This window comes from Tupaia chinensis, unplaced genomic scaffold, assembly GCF_000334495.1.
Source record: "Tupaia chinensis unplaced genomic scaffold, TupChi_1.0 Scaffold000079_1, whole genome shotgun sequence".
NCBI classification, from domain to species: domain Eukaryota; kingdom Metazoa; phylum Chordata; class Mammalia; order Scandentia; family Tupaiidae; genus Tupaia; species Tupaia belangeri.
This window is the reverse complement of record NW_006159540.1, coordinates 534,507-542,664: the sequence shown is the minus strand read 5'-3', so window position 1 is coordinate 542,664 and position 8,158 is coordinate 534,507. Positions and strand designations below refer to the sequence as shown.

Below are 8,158 nucleotides of genomic sequence, written 5' to 3'. Positions count from 1 at the left end.
TGGCAGAGGGTAAGAGATAGGGAATCAAGGATGGGGAGAAAAGCAAAACATACAGAAAACCAAGAAATGGAAGATCATTTGCTGACAATAAGATGTTTGTTGATGTGCTTGATTGAGACAATATACAGTATACTCTGGATGGAAAACCTCATTTTTTATGCTGTCATGATGTACAGTGAGTGAATGCAAATAAATAAATTTAAAAAAAAAGAATTGCCCTATCAACCAAGGTTTGCTAAGTCCCCCCCACACACACACCAGGACTGATATCAAATAATGAAATGCAATCAAGAATTTGAGAAAAATTCTTAAAAAAAAAATAGAGCTGTCCAATAGACATATGTTTTTCAGAACCTTACCAACAAATGCTCTGCCATATAAATTCTATTAACAGCTCTACAAGAGGGGAAAACATTTTAAAATCATGCAGACACATTCTGTTTCTTTTTCTCGGCCTTCAATACAGGAGACAGACAAATCTTAAAGGCTGTCTTGCATGTGGTGCAGATAAGGCTGAAATTACAGAATACTGACAAACACACGAAAGATTTTGCTGAGGTTTAGATGGCAGAAGCTACAGCCCTGTAGTCAATGTGGATTTGGGGTAGGAGGGTATCTAAGACCTCTGGTCTTGACTGGGGAGAAAAACCCACAGGAGGTCCTGAACAAGGGAGGGCTTCTGAGGCACCTTCAAGTGCAGTCCTCCTGTGATGTCACAGGCCTGTTGGAGGAGTCCTGAGGAATCTAAAACACAGGTATTAATCAAAATATTCTGTTTCTGCGAAACAGATGACATTCATGACATTCATGTACTGCCCTGCAGCCTTCTGCAGCCTTAATCATCAAGATCCTTGATTTCATTTTCTGATTATTTTAACTTCCTTGTCCATCCTATGAATGTAGCACAGGGCTTTGGTGAGAGATCCACCCTGTAGAGTTTCTGTGTGTTGACCCTTAATATCACACTTGATCATCAGATCCTTAATCTCTTCAGCAATAAGATCTTTCACTGTGGTCAACAGTTCCTATTTTCTGTCTTTACTCTCTATGGGATTAAATTTGGAAGTGGGGTTGCCAGGGTCTCCGAAGAAGTCTCCAAGTTGGCAGTTCTTTCCAGGATACAAGAACCAACTCTCCTGGAGGTGACTCGCTATCACAGCAAGTTTTTTGGAGTGATTCATGAATAGGAATTTCCCAGAACTGGACAGCATCTATGCATTTAGACAAATTAAAGAGTCTTTTTTGTTTGTTCGTTTGTTTTTAATGCTTTCTTTCCCCACAAAATTGGATTGGTTTCAGCTGTGATAACCAGATTCAGCTCATCTTCCTCAGAGACCATGACTGCCACCACACTTCAGCAGAAAGCTGTAACAGGCAGACCCCTAATTTTTAAACATTTTAATGTTTAAATATTTCATTTAACTAAAAATATTTACTAAAATATTATTTTTTAAAACCCAACAATATACTAGTAAAGTTTACCTTCATTTTTAAGAAGAAATCATCATTCTTAAGTTCTATGTATGCAAGTATACATACATAAAGATAGGCAGATAGTAGATGATAGATAAAAATAGAGAATAAAACACTAATGTTAAATCATATTATAGATGGCATTAAATTAAATGCATTATCGGGATCAGCAATTGGCATAATGACTATGTTGCTGGACTCCCATGTAGTCGACCGCAGTTCAAGTCCCAGATGCAGTGGCTTAAACTCACGCCGGGCGCATGTGCATGTGTGCCCAAGATCCTAAGAGGAGAATGCAGGAGAAAGGATTGCGGCAAGGTCATCCCCCCCCCCCGGGGGGTGATTTCTTGCTTTCTGTCTCTCTGTCTCTCTCTGTCTTTCTGGCGAGTGCACACACCCTATAGCAGAAACGTCTCCAAAAGAAAAAAAAAAAAGGTTTGATTATCAACTACTTAAATGGCAGATCAGCTAAAATGGTTTTTAGATTCAGACCTGTTGCGATTTAGATAGTATAATATAAAAAATAATGTCTTCTATACACAAGCAACCTCATAATACAGACTAGGCTACATTGAATTTACTTGCCATCATGAGAATATTAGAATAGGTTGAAATCAGGATTTGGGGATTGAAAATTCATTTTTACATGTTTCTGTATTGTAGCAGGACATGATTATTAAAGATTGTATTATTTTGGAATATACGAGTTCATGTATCTTCTGAAGAGAATTTGAATTTGGGTTGTAAATGTTTTGGGCGCATCTGGCATATAGGATAAGTAAAAGGATAAGTCATTAGACAAACTGCAGTGGGTCACAATGGAGCATCTGCTTGAGTCTGAATATGAGGACTGCACCCTGGGGAGTGTGAAGGCATGTTTGGCCTGCTGCTTTAACTTGTCTGTACATGATTTGTTAAGCAAACAAAAGAACACGGGAAGCTTGATTGTCTGAGTGTGCCAAGGCTGCAATCCAGCACTCTGGTCGTTCTTTCCAACCTGCCACCTCTGTGAGAGCTGCAGATGCAGGAGAGCCGGCACTCACATCAAGGAGACTACAGCAATATAGCCAAAAAAAAAAAAAAATTACTGACCTACAAGAATGCAAACGACAGATGCTTTGCTTGAAGAATACACAGGCATGGAAAAAAATAAGCAAAATGTGAGGAATAATACAGTCATAAAAGGCAAAATTAAAATGTACTATCTAGGTAAGTAACGCTTCTGTATTATAATATGCAGAGGTAATTAACCCAAATATAACTGTGAATTGTATGATGATATAGAAACTCAATCCTGATGCAAACTAAATTTATAGAAGAAAAGAACTGTCACTGGTGAGGAAAAATGGCTTACAAAGACACACAATAAATTTCTGGCTGAAATATCAACCCAAGCCTCATAATTTCTAGCCTAGTCCATTTTCTACTGAAACATGCGATCCGTCTCCCATCATCTTAACATGCTCTTTACATCACCAGGATCACTCACAGTCGTGTCATTAATAAAATGTTGCTGTTAGACATGTTATTTAATTATTTTCTCAAATGTTACAGCTTAATGAGCTTAGGTTGTTCAATAATATAGGAAATGAACTTGCAAAACTTTTCTTAAATTTCTCATTTTATAGAGCAAGTAATGGCAGTTTTAAAATATTTAAATATTAAATGTATATTAACATTTTTAAAACCTAAAAATGTTTAATGTATTTATTACTAAAAGCCCAAGAAAGACAAGACACCCAATATAATAAAGTACTGCAAAACAAATGGCAATTTTCAGTTATCAAAATTGTGGAATTTGCATTTTGTATCCTTTTCTCAATCAAGAAAAAATTATTTTTGAATGTTATATACCATACACATAAAAAAATTTAAAAATATTGTAAACTTATAAAAAATGTATATTAACTTTTTTTTTTTTTTTGGAGAGGTTTTCGCTATAGGGCACGTGCGCTCGCCAGACAGACAGAGACATAGAGACAGAAAGCAAGAAATCATCCCCCAGGGGGGATGGTCACGCCGCAATCCCTTCTCCTCCATTCTCCTCTCGGGATCTTGGGCACGCACGCACACGCGCCCGGCGTGAGATTTAAGCCACCTGGTCCGAGACGCGAACCGCGGTCGACTACGTGGGAGTCCAGCGACACAGCCATTACGCTAACTGCTGGTTCCCAGTATATTAACGTTTTTCACATGACATTTCATCTATTATTTAATCCTTACTTTTATTTTTGTTCAAGTTTTTATTTTTTTTGTCTGTTTGTTTTTTTGTTTTTCCATGAGAGAGAGGGAGACAGCACTCCCAACAGGATTGAAAACACAATCCACCCCCAGCTTAAGACCTCCCTGAGTATGCTGGGCGCACTCAGCATACTCAGGGTGCTCTCCAGATATGAGCCCAAAACTTTCCAATGTGGATCGACCTCCCAAAGGACCAAGTTGCCACTGTAACACTATCCAGCCCCGACCATGCTGTTTTTTTTTTTTATTATTATATAAATCTGTAACTCTTCTTTAAGTGTCTTTGTAGTTTTTATTAGAAAGATTTTACCCCTCTCAATTCTATATACTGTTTAATTTAATTGTGTGAAAGTTTCAGCACTTTTTTTGTCTTTTCATATGGCAATAAGAAATACAAGGGACAAAAGAAGTAACAATAATTATAGCCATTAGCTTGTGATTCACTTTGCTTTACTTAGAAGAAGAATTAGAATGGAGTTCTGGTGGGTATTGTATAAATAAAGGATAAAAGCAAATGTGAACTTGATTCTGAAGTAGATAATACTATAATAACAATGCAATTAAAGTACCTATGGGACATCAGAATCTATCATGCCTTCAGCTGGTATGGGTTACAATCTATGTAAGTGAATTAAATATTTAAAATCCATATGTTTAAAATGCACTATTGGGAGGAGGGAGCTTCTTTTACATTTCTTTTACCATCACCAAGTACATAGATTTTTGGGTCTTTATTTTTCATTTGTCACAGTACATAATTATTTATTTATTATTTCATTCTCCCTCCCTTCTTTCATTTGCCGCTAACATAAATTTTATCTAAAATGTTCTTCTCTGTCATTTCAGAACTAGAAAATGATGACGTTCGCTTCCTGGCTTCATATGTGAGCTGGCTTGGGTCATTATTATCTTACCATGACCTTCCTAGTCCTGTTTTCATGACAAAATAGATCAAAGAAATCCAAAGAGAGAGTCACCCCAAAGAGCATATCGGATTTTTGTCTCCCATTCTGACTCTGGAGCTTGGGATTCTGTCAAACTCTCTGTGGACTAACAGTAAGTGCTCTATGTTGAATTTACTCTATTTATGATGTAGTCCCAGCTTACAGACACAGCCTCTTAGCAGCACAGGCTAGTGCAGCTGGGCCAGAGTGTATTTTCCACTCTACTAAATTTAAATGGAAAGTCTCTTTATTATTTAACCCATCTGAAGCAAAATTATGCTAATCAACAATTTCATAAATGAAAGAAAATCCATTGGCCAATTTCACAAATAATTTCCAAGTGCTTCTTATGGTTTCATCATTTATTCTAAGTCATTCATTGCTGATGAATAACAGTAAAATCTTTAGCTTGCATACTACGTTTTCTTCTAAAAAAAATCCTAGCTTGTGTTGCTTTCCATTTATACTCAGTGATTACATAGATGTTTAGATCTTCATTTTTCCTTGAGTTTTTGTCAAAGTACATGTTTATTTATTGTTTCACTCTCTCTTGTGCAAACCAGAAATATGAACATGATTCGACTTTCTATGTTTTATTTTTATTTTTATTATTATTATTATTACTACTTTTATAGAGGTTTTTGCCTTAGGGTACATGCACTCACCAGAAAGAGAGACAGAGACGGTGAGAAGGAAAGTGAGAAATCATCCCCTGGGGGGATGGTCATGCCATGAACCCTTCTCCTACATCCTCCTCCTGGAATCTTAGACACATACACACACATGCCCGGCATGAGTTTCAAGTCACTGTATCCAGGACTTGATTGGCCATGTAGGAATACAACAACATATTGCTACATCATCGGCTAGCCCATTTCATTATTTATTGTTAAAGTGTAATTGAATATACTTATCAATAAGACAAGTTAGTTAACATATCCATCAACTCAAATATTAGACATTTTTTGTTATTGCAACATTTGAAATTTACTTTCCTCCTGATATGAAAATGTACACTACTCAATTATTTCATATATCCATCATGTTATGCTAATGATCCTTAAAAAAAAAAAAGTCAGGGGACAGCAGGTGGGATTGTGGTTAAGGCACTGGATCCCTTGTGACTGGCCATATTTCAAGTCCTGGGCCTGACAGCTTAAAATTCGTGCCAGGTACATGTGCATGCATTCCCAAAATCCCAAAGGAGAATGGAGGAGAAGGTACTGCAGTGTGTCCATAATTCTGGCAGGTGATTTCTTACTTCCTGTCTCTCTCTTTCTATCTCTGTCTTTCTGGTGAGCACATGTGCCCTATAGCAAAATTCTCTCTTTCCAAAAAAAAAAAAAAATCATAATCATTTCTCCTATTTGAGAAGTGAAATGTTATTATTTATCTCCCCTTTTCTCTATGCGCCCCCACCCCTTGTACAGACAGCCTCTGGGCCTCTGGTAAGCACTTCTCTCTGTTTCTATGGGTTCTTCTGTTTTTTGTTTTGTTTTGTTTTGTTTTGTTTTTGTTTTTTTTAGATTCTACCATATAAGTAAGAGCATGTGATATTTGTCTTTCCATGTTTGGCTTATTATTCTTATCTAGCTTAATATTCTCTCTAAATCTATATTATCATCAGTGGCACAATGCCTTTATTTTTAAGGGCATTCCGTTAAAAACGGTATTCCACTGTGTGTGATGCATTCATCTCTTTGTAGGCGCTTAGGTTAATCCCATCACTTAGCTATTGTGGATGGTGCGACAATAAACATGAGAATGCAGACATTTCTTCAACATGTTGAATTCAAATATTTTAGATAAATGCCCAAAATTGGAAATGATGGATCATATGATAATTCTTAAATCCTTCCTCTTTTGAAATGATCAATATTTAATTTGATCAAAAAATGTGTCACCAGTTTGATTCAAAACTATTTGGTATATTTTTGCATTGCTATTTAAATTCATTCTACCATCTTCTCTTATTTTGTAGGTGTTTAAGAGGTTTTTTGTATTATTCCTTCTTAAGCAATATATAGTCAAAGCCATATTTTTTCCTTTCTAGATTGCTATAATGCATGATTAAAATATATTAACTGTGGGGCCAGAAGGTGGAGTGGTGGTTAGGGCACTAGATTCCTACATGGCTGACCACAGCTTGAGCCTCAGACCCAATGACTTGAAAATCTTGTCCAGTGTGCATGCATATCTAAAATCCTGAAAGGATAATAGAGGAGAAGGATCGTGGTGTGGTGATTCTCCATGGGGGATGATTTCTTGCTTTCTCTCCCTCTCTCTGATGAGCATACATAACCTATGTCAAAAATAAACAAACATATATGTGTAAATATGAACCATAATTGAAACTGTTTTTTAAAATAAATATCTGCAAAGACTCAATTAAATTACTTCATCATATTTGTATTTATGCACTTTGTTGTATATCTTCTCTCTTATGATGTGCAATTATAATTTACACATATGAATAAATTTATGCTAGTAATTATTTTTATTAAAGTTGAGGCATCTTGTGGAAAAGGATCAAGTATTAATATATGTAAATATTCTGATGTACACTTTTACTTAACATATTTTCAAATCTTGCAAGTAGAATTCATTTCATTCTTGGGGCCACCAGTTAGAGTAATGGCTATGTTGCTGGATTCCCATGTAGTCGACCACGGTTTGAGTCCTGGACCTGGTAGCTTAAACTCACACCAAGCGCGTGTGCATGCGTGCCCAAGATCCCCAGAGGAGAATGGAGGAGAAGGGATTGCAGCATGGCCATCCCCCCAGGGGCTGATTTCTCTCTTTCTGTTTCTCTGTCTCTCTCTTTCTGGCGAGCGCACGCCCTCTATAGCAAAAATCTCTCTGAAAAAAAAAAAAAAACCCCTCATTAAAAAAAAATATATATGTATATGTATATTTTTTATATCTCATGATAAGTAAGAACTATCCATAAAAATTTCTGGGATTGTTCAGAATGCACTTTGCGATTAATACTACATTCAGGGATAATTTAGACAGAGACAAAAATGTTATATTTTCAGAGAATTATTCATGATAACCTTATTTAAATATATAAAATAATAATATTCTAGTAGTCATACAAACCAGAATAAGATGAGCAAGTGAGAATAAAAGAGGAATTTTAAAATTATGTATTATTTCTCTGGCTTTGAGATTATTGCTTACTAATTCTTTTGTTCTGTTGGCATCAGTGTATGACTCTTATTTAAATTTGCAGAAACAAAAAAAGACCAAACATAGCCCATTTTTCATTTATTAATGAACTGTATTAATTACCAATATTTATTTGTATGCTTGTCAAATTATAATATTAAAGAGTAACACTGCATTTCAATTTTAATAGTATCTGTATGCTCTAGTAAGACTATTAAACTTAAAATGTATTAGTAAACTAATCTGAAACTGTTTTACTTATGTTACAATCTACAAGGGGAAAAACACCTTTTCTAGTTTTTGGAATGCTGTTTTAGTCCATTAAGTTC

At 35.7% G+C, this 8,158-nt stretch overlaps 1 pseudogene; it reads right to left on the bottom strand.

Annotated features, from left to right (window-relative positions):
• Positions 1-422: 422 nt before the first annotated feature.
• On the bottom strand, positions 423-1,339 carry LOC102489973 (general transcription factor IIH subunit 3 pseudogene; annotated as a pseudogene).
• Between the last annotated feature and the right edge of the window lie 6,819 nt (positions 1,340-8,158).